Raw genomic sequence first — 16,204 nt, forward strand, 5'->3', positions numbered from 1 at the left:
TCAGATGACTTTTAAAACATAATGCTTTCGATGCACGCATTGCTAGGTAACACTGAGGCTGAAACTTCAATTTCAAGGTAATTAAGTTATCTGTTCCTCGCCATCAGGATTTTACTGTCAAGGGCTAAAGGCCCCTGAGAACCAGAGATCACAGCAGAACAATGGAATTGTGAGGCTGGAAATTTCTGGAGTTCTGTGCATATTTATACACTCACTGTGCACCAGCTATTTGTTTTAAAGAAGTGGAGTCTGGAACTGAAACAATGGGTCTCATTAAATTGCCAGAAGGTCGGTAGTCCCTGCCAATTCACAGGCCCTAGCCAGGTGGTTTGAAAAATATCACGAAACTGTGAGCAAGCTGAAGGATTAAAGAGCTTTCCACAGGGCTTTTCCCAGACCCCTGCAAAGCTGCCCTACCCCTCTATGGGCAGCAGCCTCTTCCCTGCAGGAAAACCAGTCGTGGCTGTCCTCATCCCAGCTGGAGCCTTCACACAGACTCTGCTGGCTTCTCTGGGGAGCATTCACAGGCTGCTTGTACGCTCTTAAACTGACTTATTGTAGGATTCAAGGCTTTTCTTTAGGTGTGTTTAGAGGAGGTTGGAGTGAAAGAAATAGCTCTTTGGAGATGAAGTAATGGCAAATATCCTGGAGATGGAAAAGGGAGGTCAAGATTTAGACCTTGACAACCTTGGCAGTGGAATAACCTCTTCTATGCAGGATTTGAATAAATGCATAATGCTATTTTATGATCCCTTGAAAGAGGAAAACTGTCTTGCCAGCACAAGAATTCTCCTATCAACAGTATTGAATGTTTCAACAGAAAAGCCTTGATGAAGTGAAAGCCAAGAGCATTAAGGATGTTGAGGCCTATTTCCCCCTGCTTTTAGAAGCAGCATGAGTTAGTAAAAAGAGACACTTTGTACCAAAGTTTTTATGGCTGTAAATATCTAAGGAAATATTTTCTAGCTTGTAAAGAGAATTCATACTTTGGGACAAAGGCTTTGCCAAAAAAACATACCAAGAAAGCTTAGAATTATGTTCTAATTTGCAAAGTTTTGATTGTTCTGCCAGATGGTAGGGGAGGACTTTTTACTGAGCTGTAAGGTAGGTTAAATAACAAATACAGGAAAATTGGAATGTGGCTTACAGATCAAGTATTATGAAAATTTATCAGATCAAAATTGCTTAAAAGTTTTATTAAAATTATTACTATCTCTCAAGAAGTGACTAGTGACCTGATTTAGGTTTTAGCAAACGATGAATCTGTAATTCTGACCATATGACATTAAAGATGGAAGTACTTTTAGAATGTGAAACATATGGAAATATTTCACCAAGGTTCTTCTCCTTAGAGAACCTCCAAAGAACAGTTCTGCCTTCTCCTGCCTCTCCATAAGCCCTCCCCAGGCCCTGTTCCCACCACATACACTCCCATGTACGAATTTGTAGCAAGATGTCACAACCACTCTATTACTCTGCTGCAGTGTGAGAATTTTCTGTGGAAAAATAATTAAAGCCATATATTGCCAGTGTGGTCTAATGGAGCTTGTGATTATTCTCAGATGAGCTTAATGAGATAGTAAACAACACTTATATGTCTAAATACAATACAACACAATATTCTGTGCCTAAATACAAAGGTGGGGGGGCAGGAAGGAAAAGCATGGAAAGACATAGAAAAATTAACACCAAATATTAGAGAAGAAACAAGTAAAATGTATAGCTGCAACCACTTCACTCCAGAAAGGGTAATCATGAGCAGTCACTTTTCCTACCAGGAAATTAAACTGAATACATTTTGGGGAATGATTCACCTCCAAGGACTTTTATGTGGTATTAAGTCAGATTCTGATCACCTATCATCATTACTTAGGCAGTGAAAAACTGTGAGTGTTTAGTCTTGGCAGGGGGAATTCACACTGCTGAAATTAGGTGCACAGAGCTCTGCAGTCACTGCAGGGACTGAGTCCCTCTGCAGACCTATGCAGAGAACATGAATGAAATGCTTTTTCCTTTTCTTAAGCAGGGAGCTTACTCTCTTATGTAGGTTGATGTAAGGCTCCCATATGTGGAACAAAGTGCTCTGGGACCAGCCAAGATCAAACACTACTTCTTTGGGTGTATCTGATGTGCCTGGTGCTTGGCTCCATTTGGAATTGGGGTCTTGATGATTTGGAATTAACTGCATCTGCTTTTTTCAGGGTAGGTGCCCACTTGCTGTGGAGGATGTGATGGCATTTGTTTACCTTGGAGTTGATCAGGAGCAGGTATGTGAGTAGAAGGGTAATTCATAAGAAACTTTTACACCCTCCAGGCGAGTGGTTTTACCATAAATTCCAAGACACCAATGAATAAAAGGTTTTGGAGCCAAACCCAGAAGTCCCTGAGGTTGATGCAGATGCTTTCTTTAGGGTCAGGAGATTGCAAAGTGAACCTTTTTCACTTGGAAGGAAGGCAAGAATGGAAGGTGTTGAAGGAACAGTGCATTGCTTTCTTGTATAAAGGGAAGACACAGCTGAAAGCTTTTCCTTTGTAATTGTGTTTCAAGTGGCTTTAAGAGTGTATCTTTCTAGCCATCTAACCTCTTACTGTCATAGCATCTGAATGGCTAATATGAATTTATTGCAATGGTGGCATATTTGTGGTTGAGTTTATTATTTAAAGCCTTATTTTAAAGGCCTTAGACTGTCATTAAGATGAGATGTGTGTGAATGAAGCCAGCAGGATTTGTCTAGTAACGGTGTGTGGTACTGTAATGATTTGTTTTCTGTGTTCCAGCTTTAACTGAGAAAAGTTGGAATGACTTGGGAGAAAGGACAAAGGAAATGATAATACATTAAAGCCAGTTTTGAAGAGATTCAATTTACATTGACCACTTTAGAGATTTTTGTAATTTGTATTGTGAGGAGGAGTTGGTTTCTGTGACAGTCTCGTCCTACATCTCCACGGTCTCTGCTCCTGTCTGTCTGCCAACTGGACACTTAATTGTATGTGAATATTTTAACAGGAAAACATAGTGTATGGCTAAAGCGGGTCAAAGAAGATTTATGCAGCTCTCCCATATGATTTACAGGAAGAGCCTGTGAAAAGAAATTATTTCTTGTTTTCCTGCTGCTAAGTGGATGAAATGTATGTCTTTCTTGCTCCTGTTTTATTCAGAATATTTATGGATATGTTTACTTATTAATGAAATTTCTTAGAAGCAGATAGAAGAACTACTTCCATTCTCCAAACCACTTACAGTAACTATATCAACTTTCTGGATCTGTTACTTACTCAGAGACTGTGAGTTCCAGGAAAACCTGTGTGGGTGTTAGCAGGGAGAATTATTTCCTTAGTATACATAAGGTGATGCTCTTTCAAAAAACTTTTGGTCTTGAAAGATGGATAGCATGGCTCTCCATATAGTCCTGTGCCCCTCCAAGGCCTCTTTCTGCAGTACAAGAGTTAGTGGTGTGTCAGACTGTGACATGGGACACGTGTGGCACACCGAGCAGGGAGGACTGGGGCAGCTCCATTGCATCTGCACAAATCCACAACCATTCACAACTGGCACATTTGGTCATGGAGCTGGACGGGGAATATGAGATTGTGTTGAATGAGCCATGAAAAAATACATTTAAATGCAGGATTGTGCTTTGCTGTAGCCGAACAGGTGAGTGTGCTGTGAAACTGAAGGTGTTGTGGGCGCTGCTTCACGAGCAGCTCTGTACGCGATGCAGTGCGGTCAGACAGACCTCGGCTTTCGTGGATTAGTGCTGAAATTTTCAGAATATTCTAGGGAATTTGAATAACTACTCCCAAAGTACTCATGAGAGACTTTCCATGTTTTTCCTGCCAGCATGAATGGAAAATGTTCTTCTTTTCTGTGTTCTGGTTTACACAGAAGTAAACCTCTTTAGAGTTGGTGAGTGTGATGACAAGGCTTCCATGGAAGCATGAACTTCAGATGAGCTCCTTGGGGGCACAAGGTAACTGAAACATATAAGCAGTGCACAGGCATTTGGTAAGTGAAAACTGAACTTTGTAGCTCAGATAATTTCCACAGGAATGAGCAGAGGGACTAAAACTTTAGTGAGAGAGAAAACATCATGGAAATACGGAGAGGGGAAAAAAACAGAGAGAAAAACCAGATTATAGTGTAGGGGAAAAAAAGCTGATGGAAAGCTTTCCAGGCAGAGACTTGGCTGAAAGGAGGTTTGGAGCTGTGACAGAAGAATCTAATTCCTCTTTGACTCTTATTCTATCCAGGAAGACAGGCAGTTATAAATTATTTCTAAATGGGGAGGTTTGCGTCATAGAAATATTTTATTTTCTCCTCAGAAAAGAAAAGAAAAAGACTCCAGTTTGGCTCAAATAACTCAGGTCAAATAGATAAAAAATATTTATCAAGACTTTGCTACTCGTGTCTTTACAGTGTGCCCTTGCTGGGGTTTATCAATGCCAAGAGCATGTCATAATTCTAGAAGAAGGGAGGCAAGGGAGACCTAATAAATAAGTTACAGGGAAATTTATGCTTCCAGCCACCTGCTACCCAGTCAACTGTGTTAATGCCTGGCAAAATCGAAGTCCCTGTGAGATTTCCTGTCTCCTGAATATTAGTTTCCCCTGTAGTAGGTAGATACCTCTCTAATGGGTTTCTGGCCACCTGCAGACCTGTCCAGCTGGGTAAATTGCATTGCATTGTAATGAACCTGCTTAAGCAACCAGGAGGAAAGTTGCTTCAAAATTATTTCCATAATGGGAAAACAACCTCCTTAATTAAAATATTATGCTCTTAAGTATCAAAGAGAACATTTAGAAACCCAAAAACACTTAATAGGAGCTTGCCTTTTTGTCCTATTTTAAATGGTAATGAGTGTAGCTGATGATACCATTGCAGCTCATATATTACCAGGACATACTAAGTTGTGTGATCTGTGTGGTGAGACATATGGGGACATTGCAAGCATTATCTGGACATGCTGTTGGGGTATTTTATTAAAATGTATTTTCTAGACACTATGTTATGCACCTGGAGCCTAATGTATTCATAGTTAATAAATTCTAACGGATATATAAATGTGCAAAGAAAGTAAGGTCAGTGAGAAGGTAGATGTCTCCCATAAATAGCACACTCCAGAGTTTTTTGTCTGTGTGATGACAAATCTCACCCTCCTTTTATTTTCACCTTCCCCACACTAAAATACTCCTCCTGAGAAAATAGCAGAGGGATACGATGAATATGTGATTCATGGAATCAAGGAGGAATGGAAAGGATAATCTAGTGACTTGTGACTTGTCACAGAGAATGCTGTCACTGGAAAATCCTGACAGAAAAGGAGGTTTTTCAAGCATGGCAAAGGTGAGAGACAGGGACAGACATGTCTCACTAGAACAGCTGAGAAGGTTCTGGCCTTACTGGAAAAACCCTGCGTTGTAGTTTTCTGTCACAATTTTATTATTGCAGATCTCTGTTTTAATCTGTGTCTTACAAAATGAAACGGTCTTTATCTTTCATCCCCATCATGTAGGGATAGAACTGAGCTGCTGTTACCAGGCAGACACTGGATACTGTAGTTGCAGTCACTGGAGCTGTGGGATTTCTCCTCGAGCACCACACACTGTATGGTCACAAGTCCCAGCAGAGTCTGTTAGGGAGCATCCATTTATCTGCAAATACATGCTGTAAACTGGTAAGTTTGACTTTCCAAAATTAAGGGGAGGCAAGTTTTCCAGAGGCTTGATCTGGGCATCACTTCATTTGCCTTGTGATGCCTCAGAGGGGCTGGGATCCTCATCTGCTCTGCCAGCTTTCCTGACAGCCCAGATTGTGGGGTGGCTTTGGGTGGCAGAAATGGCTTGTGAGGTAAAAAGGGTCTCATATTTGCAAAGAGGAAGATACTTTGCCACTTATTTTTCTTAATCATAAGAGAGTGAGAAGAAAGATTGTAAGTATGAACTTTGCTGACCCTTAGGTGTGACAAAATCTTATCAGGGCCATACTTTATGGCCCTGATAAAAACCTGCCTCCTCTGTGTGTTATGTCACTGCACTGGAGCTGGTGCTTTTGCTTTTGTCTCTGGTTGAGTAAATATCATGATTCTGTCTGGCCTTGCCATCCTTCTACTTTCTCTTGAGTTTCTGAAAGAACCTCTGTGCTGAGGCATTTCTCACATACTGCTGAATCCCAGCATAAAACAGTCAGTAGTTAGTGACAGCAACTACAAACAAAATCCATGCCAATTCCAGCTTTGAAAGTTAAAATATATGTTTTTTACCATAATTTCTGAGATTCTGCCCATTTTGTGATCTTTCTAGGCCTACATGAAATGTGGATAATTAACTTGCCATCACCTTCTTTTCTGTGAATCCACAGCCACATTATCTACTTGGTATGCTGAAGCTTTACAGTGATGTATGTTCTTCCTTGTGCAGACATTTTATTTAAACTCTTGGTAATCTACTAAGTTAATTCAGTTTTGCATGATTTGTTTTGGATTTTTTATTTTTTATTTTTTCTGTGTGCTGGTTTTTCTAGTCTTAGTGGTCTTACTATTAATTTTGAAGCAGAAAAGCCACATTACTGTAAGGTGCTCTGGATGGTTGCTCAGTTTTATTCTTAGCCATGGTCTGGACTTGCCCAAGCTTTTGTGGAAGGAAAGGCTTCTCTGTCTTTTCAGAACATGCCTTAAAATACCTCACTAACCAGCAATTTTCTTAGATCTTAGGGATTTTTTGTCTGTTGTCCTACATTTTCAGTAAAAAGGAAAACTACATAAAGAAAAAATTTGTATTTAATGAAGAGGCTATGAAAAATTGAAGCTTGAAAACGTCCTCCTACTTGAGGGAACCTTAGGATAGTGAAATAAATAGGTAAAATTTAGATAAAATGGAGAAAGATAGCTACCACTGCAATGCAGTGAAATGGAATTAAGGAGTCTGAGTGATTCTTTCTTGTAAAGGTCAACATCATTGACTGAATTTTTGTGAACCTAATAAATTCTAAGATATGCTATAAATAGGAGCATCTCAAGGGCAATACTTAAGTCATTCAATTGAAAAATGGGACAAAATAAATAGTAAAATGATAATGAGAAATGGCAAATCAAGTTAAAATGGTACGTTTAGACCTGGCTCTCTTGATAATACAATTTTAAAATGTTACCAAATCAATTCTTATTTAGAATGCATTTTGGAAAGAGATTAATTGACTTTGGATGCAAACAAAGTTTCTATACAGGTTTTCAATGATGCCAACCATATGTATATTTGGTTATTTCTAAAGGATGTCAAAATGGTGGAAATCTCTATTTACGTATTTGCAATTTGATATGAATTTTAACCTGTAAATTTAACATTTTATAAGAAAAGGAACTGATGTATTCTGACACTACATTCACTGTAGAATGACAGTATTTTATTTTCAGTTTCACTGATAAAAGTACAATTTATTAGTAGGGAGGATAATTAGTAACAGGCTTGTAATAAATACTGTCAAACTATTTTTTAAAATCAAGAATTCACAGAATTCATATAGTTAATACCTTGTAGGAAATCTAAACAAATTGTCATAGTAATCTATTCCAGTTTTAAATTATATTCATAGCTTTATAGAAAATGGTCACCAATTTTATATTCATGTATAATGTTTATTTTTATTCTATGAATCAGACTTGAGGCTTGTCTTTTTTCAGGAAGAAGAGTGTCAGTTCTCAGCATCCAAAAATTTTCTGTTCCCAGATCCTGTAAAAGCTCCTGTTGTGTGTTTCATCCTGACTAAAAATTTCATAGTCCCAATATCACGTCATGATTCAGAGATCAAGTTTGTCTTTGATGAAGCTGGGGCTTGATCAGGTTATATAATTATATTATCAGGAGATGAAGAGGAGCTGGAGAAGGGATTTGAGCTGGTGGCTGCTCTTGGCATCAATGCAGATGATGCCAGCTGCCTCCTGGCCTGGCTGGCTCCTCGCCGTGTTCTGCCTCCACTGATGATGCTCCAGCTTCCCCAGCCAGCCAGGAACACCCTGCCCCCAGCAGAACACAGGCTTTGACAGCCATCCCTCAGATGGAGAGTGAAAATTCAAACAAACGGGCAGCCCTAAGTCTGTAGGTGTATATTTTACAAAGCTGCCTCTGGTAATAGTTTATGTAATATTTAGCCACTTTTCTGGGGTAGTGCTCACTGGTCAGAGTGGTGAAGGCCAGATCATCCCTGTAAGCTGAACTGTCATGTTAAACTGCCTCAGAAGAAAAAAGGGAAGTTGTGGACATTCTTTCTGTTGTATAATCCACTTCCTTGGTTTTGAGATCTTTTTCATTGCCCTGTCCCTCAGATAGATATGCTATACTTCCAAATTAATGCATTTAGACTACAGCTTCAGCCTTTTTCCACTTGTTTGTCTGCTGGGAGCTCATGCAGCAGATCAAGGTAAAGCAATAACAGGAGAGCATCTAAGCTTAGAAGCACAATAACCAGAGGCACTCTCACAGAGCAAGTGGTAAGGTCATGGAGAAGTCACAGGGAGGGCAGGACCTAAAAGAAAAAAGGACTGAAACAGGATATGTACACAGAAATAATGCTGATAACATCTTTGTATTGTGTTCAAAGCACTCTGGCCCCTAACAAACAAGAGCAGTGTGACTCGATGGGTAGGAAATAAAGGATGGAAGAGTAGCAGGTGGCTCTGGGCATCTGTAATTCTTGTCTAGCAGAAGTCAGGGTGGTGACAGAGACTTGCTTACTCATGTCAAAATGATTCAGGATGCCAGCAGATGTGCAAGGGGTAGCAAAATGCCTGAGAGCACTGGGGGTAAAAGCTGAAGCAGCTGCTGGTGTTGAAGTAGCCTAGGACAGGGATGAGCATCTGGCAAACATCAGGCCAGGAGAGGAGCCATCCCTGCAGCAAATGATACCAGTTAAACTGGCTCTTGCTCCCCACACTTTAGTCAAGCAAATAGCGCTCATCTAACTTCGTGAGTGAGTTTTACTTTATTTCTGTGTACTGAAGGTCTTATGAGGTCAACCAATAATGATTTGGGTTCTTAAGCTTTGTAACATGAAGCTAAGGCTGACTAAGACAGAAAAAAATGTGGAATAAGTTGTTTCAGGTTAACCTTGGTAGGTAGCTCAGCCTCACACAGGCCCTGGCTCACTCCCCCAGAGCAGCTGGGTGAGGGCACCAGAAGGGCAACAGTGAGAAAACTCATACACTGCTATGTCAGCACAACAGACCCCAGATACATCCAGACCCCAGTGGAGTTTGCCTGTTATATATATCTTGTACAGTCCTCCCACTAAAAATGGGCTTTTTTGCTTTTGAAAACCATTAGGAAAACTTGTGGATTTTTTATCTTTAGGACAATTGCAATGAGGTACTTCAAAAGAGAAAATAAATACTCAAACTACTACTTTTCGACTTGTTTTGAGGAACCTAACCACCAGCCAGAATGGTGCTCTATAATTATGGTATCCAAGATAGATGAACCTAAATAGTTTTTGTATAGATTTCTGAAAGATCAATATTGCTGCTTCTTTTTTAAGCCTCTCCTGTGACATAGATAGATACATAGCTAGAAAAGTTGTATATTTGGCTGCTGCAGATGTGGGAGAATTTTTGACAGGTTCCCTAATATACTGAAAGAAACAATTAGAGCTTTCATTATATTCTCTGACATGGAAAAGTTTAAGATGCTACCTATAAATGTAATGCACTGATTTCTTCTATAAAATGGTCGTGCTTTTGGAGGAAAGAAGGTCTTCTAAGTGTATAGTATTTAGATACCTAAACTTGTAACTAGTAATTTGAAGGGGTGTTGGTAATGATGGGTGATTTCCTTTCTCTTGCACAAACCCCAGGGACAACAGAAGTGGAGGTCATCATGGCTACTACCAAGACCAGCTTTTGTTTCTGAGTCCTGTTATATATTTTCCTGGGATCTAAATTTTAACAACAAACTAAAATGCAGCTTGATCCCACTGTTCTTTTTCCTTCATAGGGGGAATACAGAGGACCAGAAAACAATGTCAGGAAACCCTTGCATTTATTTTTAGGCCTATTCGTTAGCGGTTTTTCCTCCTCCCCTCCAGACAAACTCCTGTTGAAGCTGATGACTAAGGATTGCAAAACCTGCCCGTTTCTTGTCGTGTGTTCTGCTCTTGGCTGATCTGAAGGCCTGGTGAAGTTCAACAGTTCAACGAAGCAAATAGGAACCCCCTCCCCACAAGGGCACTGCACTGCCCACATGAAACTGTGATTGTGATTAAAACAGAAAAGTGGTAGCTGGAAAGAATCTAAATGCACATTTCCTCCTGTCACTGTGTGGTTTTTGCACATACCAGATGGCAGTTTCATACTAGCTGTGAATCCTCCTGTGTGCCCTGTGGGCAAAAAAGGCAGTCCCGCCTTTCTCCCTCTCTGCTCATCTCCTTGCTGGCTCCCTTGGGCATGATCTGGCAGAAAATTTAGCTCCCAAAACAGGCACAGAGAGCTGAAAGAGCAGGTGTGCCTGTGTGGTTGCACAAGTGGCAATGCCAGTGCCAGCAGCGGCGTGGGAACATGTGCCCAGGGATCCTGGGATGGTAGGATAACACTTGGTTGGTGGCCCTGCAGCCTTCAGGTGGCTTAAACAATTTTTAATATATATATATATGTGATATATAGTCAGGTAGGGTGGCTTAGGAGTTGGTAATGTGAATTACTGGGAGGTCTGTAGCCCCACAGGAATTCAGCAGTAGATGCCAATTAAAGGATCAAAGGAACAAAGATCCAAATGCCAAAATTAGGTGGTGATATTTGCAACAGAGGATGATTAGAATAGTGACGTGCTAATTTATGCAGCTGGAAGAGAACTTTAGAGAACTAGCAGATATGGGTGAAGTAAAAATAATTGAAGTTATATTTAATGAGAGAAGTAGGAAAGCAGGTTAGCAATGTTTGCTCTCTAAGGAAATGAGAAGGAAGATAAATGAGAGTGAATAGAGAAGATAAATAAGAAAAAAAGTAGTTAATGGAGGAAAAATGAAAATTGCTAATTTTTTCCATTGTCTAATGATACTGTAGAAAGAAATAAGAAAAATATAATTGTGACATTGGGGGAATTTCATATTCCTTGATGATAAACCCATCTCAGCTCCTACAGTATTTGATCATCTGGATAGACATCAGTAGGTAAGTCCTCTGTCAAAATTTATCAGTTTCAAGGAAGCAAGATTAAAAAAGCTGTTTTGTAGATGTTCATCTGTAGTTAAGGTAAAATTTGCTTTTTCTGGCTATATAGCAGCATATTTCTGCCAGTAGGTTATGGAAAAGCATCTGGCTTATTCTTGCTCACAGAAAAGGACATTACAATGCATTGTATTGTATGGTGAAGCTACTGACTTGAGCATCTGTTGCAATTAGGGAGGAATCTATTGATATATTGATATCAATCCCATACCGCTTATAGAGAGTTTCTTGCTCTTAAAATTCCTGCTATTTGTATAGGGCTGGTCAAATATAACCAGCAAGTTCCTCCAGTTGTGGAAGCATTACAGTATTTTGTGGGCACTGGGAGGGTGAGAGCTCTGAGAAAATGCTGATGGCATGGAGGGAGGCAGTGCCAGAACCGGGGACAGAAAAAACCCCTCTTGATTTCCTGACTACATCATTTTGCATTAACCTAATATCTTTCTCTAAAACAATATGATCCAAAGAAAACTGGAAAGTTAAAATAGCAAAATCAGTGTCCTCTGCTAAATTAAAATTTTTTACCAGGAGAAGCCAGTGGGAAAAATGTCAGCAAGGTCCAAGTGCTCAGCTGTTTGCTTGGCATTTCTTGATTTTCTTTCAAGAAAATGCTTTTCTTGAATTTCTTCTTTGCAGAGCCACAAAGGTGCCCCAGTAGTTGCAGGCACCCTTCCATATCTAATCCCTGTGTTCCCAGTAACTCCTCATACCCTGAATCTTTGTCTCTGAATACCATCTGAAGAAGGAATCTTGTCCTTTAGAGGGGACAGTGAGTTTCAGGCAGTGTCTGGCAATTGCTTGGCCACAGGTAGTGTAATTCATTTATTGATATGTGCACATGATTGCTCACTACAAACCCTTAGATCCTGAATCCTGGTTTTTCTGATAGGCTCTGTCCTTATCTCCTGGGCACCAGGAGGCTCCGCAGCTCAGACTTCCAGCATCACAAGCTGCCAGTTCTGCCTGCCAGCCTGTGCAAGGACTTCTTGCTGTTTTATTCCTCAAGTCTCTTTGGAGGTGGCCTTCTCACACTCTGGTGGGAGCAGTCCCTGGTGCAGACGCCTCTCTGAGGCTGTGTCTGATGTCTCCAGACTTTGGTGCTTCTGGGCAAAGAACCTGTGTGTACCCAAAATGTGCTCAGCCACACTGGTCTCTCTGTCCATTAAGAAGCAGTGTGTGTGTGAGGAGGGAGGGTAATAAACATGGAACACAAGACACTTTCCTTGAGCTCTAAGTATGTATTTACCTGATGGTTTCCTGTCAGTGAGTTCTCTCATATCTCTTAGGGAGAACAGAGACCACTGCAACATCCTCCTAACCCTCTTAGGTTCTAAAGCATTATACAGAATTTATACTTTGCATGTTTTAAAACACAATTAAAGGTACAATTTGATCTGTCTATGGTCTGTCTAGAATTGCTGTCTGCCACAGCATATTCTTATTAATGTATAATTAATATTAATTAACATGGGTTGCAAAGAACCAGAAAGGCTTTAATAGTGTGTTTAGGGAATTCTGGAGACACAGAATGCTTGCAAAGAGAAATTTATTATTGTCTTTCCTGATAAAGTGATTTTTCAGGTGTGAACACATATTGTCATACAGAAATACAAGTTAACAACAAATATTGTGTTGTGCTTTCACCCGAGCCACTAAGCACCATGCAGCTACTCACTCACACACCTCTGACCCTGGGTAGGGAGCACTGGAAAAAAAATTAAAATGGGTGGGTTGAGATGCAAACTGTTCAATAATTGAAACAAAGTAAAATATAATGCTACTAATAACACAAATTAAAACAACAACAACAACAATATCTGTAATGGAAAAGAGGGAGAGAGAGGAAAAGACTTAAAAACAGTATGTGATGCACAGTGCAATTCCTCACCACCCACTGATAAATGCCCAGCCCATCCCTGAGCAGCAACCTGTGGTTCCTGGACAACTCCCTCAAGTGTGTGTATATATATATATATATACATATATATATATATATATGAAACATCTCTGTAGCCAGTTTGGATCACACATCCTGGCTGTGATCTTCCTGCACACTTGCTTGCTGGCAGAGCATGAAAAACTGAGAAGTCCTTGATATAGACTGAGCACCACAAGCAACAACTAAACCATCAGTGTGTTATTGACATTATTCTCTACTAAATTCAAAACACAGCACTGTACCAATTACTAAGAAGAAAATTAATTCCATCCCGATCTTAATCAGGTATGCATATGTACACATAGGTGTGAACCTTATCAGAGATCTTAGAACTCTACAGTGTAATTTCCTGTTTAGGAGAGAACTTAGAGATTATCAGTCATATATATGAACACAAATACATAGAATTAAAAGAAATAAAACATTAGCAAACTAAAATAAAATGTTTGTTAGTTTCAGCCAAATTTTAAGGAAAAGTTAAACTATATTAGCACTGTGAGTTGGGCTGTGTACAACAACATTATGATGTTGGCACACTGATGGATTTCTATAGTTTTAGCTGAGATCTTATATTTGTTTCTCCTCAATTTTAACCATACAGGAGTATTTATTCTTTCTTATAGCTCACAGCTGAATTTACCTTGATAGTTTAAATAACCTTACATTTGCCATGTTCAGAAACTAGCTAGAGAGAGCTGACAGCTTGTGGATAAGGTGGTTGTTTCTGGGTACAGTTCTACAGCTGCTAAAGGTCCATGATGCTGTTAGTGATAAAGCAAAGATTTCCTGATTGTTAACATATATGAGTTGTAACTACTATGCTGTTATTGCATATGGGATATTTGTTAAAAAGCTGAGCTAATTTGTTTTCAGTAATCAATAATTTGCTGTGAGAGGTTTCATTTCTTGTTGGTTGAAGCTGTTAGTGTAAGTATTTCTCTGAGGCAGGATGCTAGACTCGATAGAACACAGAAACCGCCAGGTCAGTTCAGCCTGCAAACTTTGCAAAATACCATAGCTCTATTTTTAACTGAGCTTCAGCACAACCCTCATGACTGCACCCATGATACTGTGTGACAAAAATAAGGCTTGATTGCAGTTTCTTTTTATCGTGGTATAGTTTTTCATCTGCCACAGTAACTGTTTTTCCAGTGTGAATGATGAACATGGAATAATGTTCACTTCTAAATATGTTTGTTCAGTGAGAGAGACAGAGAGAGAGAGAGAGATAGAGAGAGGTTGTGCTCCATTTGGCTCAATTGAAGTCATCCCATGAGCCCTCAGCAGTTCTCTGCCTTTCTTATGTCTTTTTTTCATGTTCCCTCTGGTTCCCATAGAAAACCAGCAGAAACTAAACCATCTTTTTACTGAGTCTCTGGCTTCCATGTAAAGCTCATTCATGATCCTGCTGATGTATTTATTGGCCTTTGGAGATTAAATAGCACATATAGCTTTTGGAAATGAATTCCTTTATTCTGGCTATGTCTGGACCAGAGTTTAAACAGTTGAGCTCTCACTAGTTCAACTTATTAGTACTGGTATTAAATCAGAACCTCTATTGTCATTGCATGGCTTGATTGGTTTAAAAACTCAAGAGGCTTGTTTTTAACTAATACTTTTATTGATGCTCTTCTGAGTCTCTAGGTGCAAAACCTTTGACTTTGATTGTGTTTCTTCTCAGCAAAGAGAGCTGGAAGTGTCTCTCTGCAGTGTCCTGAGGCCAGCAGCAGAGCTCCTGGGAGTAATGCCAAATAAATGAGGCATGGAAAAAATCATGAATTGAAAATAGTACTAACTAGGCCAATCTAATTAATATCTTCTAAACCCAGGAGTTTACAAAATGAAGGATGTAATTAGGAATAATGCAAGTCCTTTGCAATCCTGGCCTTGAGACACATGGATGTTACATGGTATAGGAAACTATAGGAAACTAGGAAACAGGTTTGGGATCATTAATAATATTCCTAAAAGAAAAAGCAAGGCAGTGAATGGAAAAGACCAGGCTCAGGAGTCTGATGGGTGGGCGTGGAAGTGCTTAATGGTCAGGACTCCTCAACTCCTGTGGCTGTGCTCAGTGAGTTGTGCAAACTGAGTGTGGCAGACAGTATGAGACAGAGCCTTGGGCTCCTCTTTTACTATTTAAACTATGAACATTCAGCCTAAAAAAATACAAGTCCCAGTTCACAGGGAATCTGTGGTCTTTGGGTTTTTTTCTGGAAGGTGAAATAGGTATTGCTGGTAGGAAGATGTGGCATCGTTTATAGCTTCACTGTGATTTAATGGAGATGGAGATTCCTTCTTGGGCTGCAGAGGCTCAGACTATGAGTGCTTGAGAAGCAGTGAATTGAGATTTTCCTTCTGAGGGAGAAAGCCTGTTGGTAGGATAATTCAGAGCGGAAATCACTGGTGCGATGATATTTTCTTTTTGATGTAGCCTGTGCATGGATTCAATTTCCTTGAACTTGCACAGTTATAACCCATGGACAGGAAAGCCCTGTCTTTGGCTATCTTTGCTGCAGCATCCTCTGTTTCCAGGATGCATGGAAAATACAAGAAAATTCAAATGACCACGAGCTTTTTCTCCCCTGTTAACTGTTGTCATTTCCATACCAGATTGACTCAGTTCAAAGACCTCCTCTACCTGTCTGGTCCAAAAGGAGAGCTTTGCCATTAACCTTCCATGTGCAGTTGCTTGGCAACACGAGGTAAAGATCTAAACAAAAGGACAAAGAAAAATGATTTAATTCTCAAGACAGCCTGAACAGCTTTGGAGGTAGTTTCTGGTAGTAGTCTTTCTGTTGTTTGCCTTATGCTACAAAATTTTGCTCACAAAGCAGTGTGACACCCTCAGTTATCACCGATATGCTGAAAAAAATCCTTGTTGCAGACACACATATGGCTGCAGAAAAGAGTGTTTCCTGGCTTGGCTCTTGCTGTCGAGGGAGGAGGTGTAAATAGAACAACAGAAAACTGCAGCTTGGTGGCATATGTTCCTCCTCACCTGGGAGCCCTGACAGCAGAGTCCCCTTCTCCTCTGGGCAGAGGAGTACCCCAA

This window comes from Cyanistes caeruleus, chromosome 1 (genome assembly GCF_971803275.1).
Source record: "Cyanistes caeruleus chromosome 1, bCyaCae1.hap1.1, whole genome shotgun sequence".
In the NCBI taxonomy this organism is placed as follows: domain Eukaryota; kingdom Metazoa; phylum Chordata; class Aves; order Passeriformes; family Paridae; genus Cyanistes; species Cyanistes caeruleus.